Genomic DNA, 2002 nt, shown 5'->3' with positions numbered 1-2002 from the left:
CGCTGGAATCCTCGAAGTAGTCACTACAGCAACCTCCAATTTTGACCAGCTCGTGCCCGGGGGACGTACTTCGTCCCAAACAGTCAGCGCAGTACTAGTGAGAGAATTCTCAAAGGCACAAAAACTAGTCTACTACGTAAGCTTAGTCCACAAGGGCATAGAGACGAGATATAGCATCGCCAGCAACTGGTGCTCGCATTGATCATCATGATCCTACATCAACCAGAGACATCCGGGAGGCTGTTGAAATCAATGATTGAATTGAGCGAGTTTGACATCAGTAGGCCCAGGAAAGCCATCAAAGCTAAGCTCTAGCAAATTTCATCGTCGAGCTCACTATCCCACTAGAGCCACTAGAAGGGCAAAAAATGGATTAGAAGACTTTTATGGACGGTTCCTCGAGTGCAGAGGGATCAGGAGCAGGGATCATAATGATCGAACTGGACTCTGAAGAATTGGAATAATCACTACGCTTCGAGTTCCCCGCCACCAATGACGATGCTGAGTATGAGGCAGTGATCACAAGCCTAGATCTGGCGGCTAGGCAGGGGATGTCTTCAGTAGAGGTTTGCAGTGACTCGCAGTTAATAGTTGGACATGTGTTGGGGGAGTTTGAAGCGAAAGATGGATGGCGGCATATCTGATATAAGTAAGAGATTTGCAAAGAAAATTCACAAGTTTTAAGATGACTAAGATCCCACGAAAAATAATGAGTGGGCAGAATATTTAATATTTATTTGAAATTCTATATTCTATCCGTTTCTATATTCTATAGATACTATAGTGTAGTGTATTGAATTCCTATAGATAGAATGTTTCTATTATGTGGGCCTACTTAGCTCAGAGGTTAGAGCATCGCATTTGTAATGCGATGGTCATCGGTTTGATTCCGATAGCCGGCTTTTCCTTCATTTTTTTATTTAATTTTTTAATGATTGATAATGTCCCTTTGAAATCAAAGAATATTGAAAAAGTGCCTTCCCTCTTTTTCAAAATCCATGAATTTTAGAAGTTATAGGAACTTCCAACTATGTCAGGAAAATGATCCTTTCTATATATATATATATATATATAATAATAGAAAGTCTGGATATTTATCCAATTTACCTCATTCTTCTAAAAATTGAAGCAAAACAGACAACAAGAAACGAGAATTTTTATGTTCTAATGAATGTCGTTTAGGTCTAACTGTATTAAACTCATGTTAAGTGGAAAATGGAAATTTCTTTATTTTGCATTTAGCAACCAAACGACTTCAATTGATTTAAGTGCTTAACTCTTAGCTCGAAGACTGAATAAGGCATATACGGATCGGGGAGCCTAGTCGAAGGAGTAGTTCGCATAGCACTATTGAAAGGCTATACGCAAAGGAGCAGGGGGCAGCTATTTGGGCTATTGAAAAGGGAAAGTCTTCTTGCGTGGAAAGGGATAGAAGCATTGACAAGGCTCGCATCGACAAGGCCGAGAAATCTACCACGAGGAAACGAATGTGCAAGTCCTACGACACCCCAATATTCAAGGCTAGGCCGAGGTGAAGAACGTTGAGTATGAACAAAATTGGATGGATCCATTGATCAAATATCTCATGGATGATGATGTGCCAGAAAACGCCTTTCCAAGTAAAGAGGTTGAGGGTTCGAGTAGCCTCGTTTACCATTATCGATGGGCAGCTCTACAAGCGGGGTTAGGCAGAAAGCCTTAGAGGACAAAAAATTAGCTAAGGTCCTTAATCCTAGACCCCTTTCCCGATGGTCGACATAGCCCACACGGCTAGGCGGAGAGCCTTAAAAGCCAAAAAATTGGCTAAGGCCCTTAATCGCTAGACCCCTCTCCCGACGGTCAACATAGCCCACATGGTTAGGCGGAGAGCCTTAGAAGCCAAAAAATTGGCTAAGACCCTTAATCGCTAAACCCCTCTCCCGATGGTCGACATAGCCCACGCAGCTAGACAAAGAGATTTAGAAGCCAAAAATTGGCTAAAACCCTTAATCGATAGACTCCT

The 2002-nt window shown here is 42.0% G+C and overlaps 1 non-coding gene across 1 annotated transcript; it reads left to right on the top strand.

Moving 5' to 3' along the window:
* The first annotated feature begins 829 nt into the window (after nucleotides 1-829).
* TRNAT-UGU lies at nucleotides 830-902 on the top strand. The gene has a single exon. It is a non-coding gene; the product is annotated as a tRNA-Thr (tRNA).
* The last annotated feature ends 1100 nt before the right edge of the window (nucleotides 903-2002 follow it).

This window comes from Olea europaea, chromosome 17 (assembly GCF_002742605.1).
Source record: "Olea europaea var. sylvestris chromosome 17, O_europaea_v1, whole genome shotgun sequence".
Classification (NCBI taxonomy): domain Eukaryota; kingdom Viridiplantae; phylum Streptophyta; class Magnoliopsida; order Lamiales; family Oleaceae; genus Olea; species Olea europaea.
The sequence above is the reverse complement of the archived record's forward strand: the minus strand, read 5'-3'. Positions and strand labels throughout refer to the sequence as shown.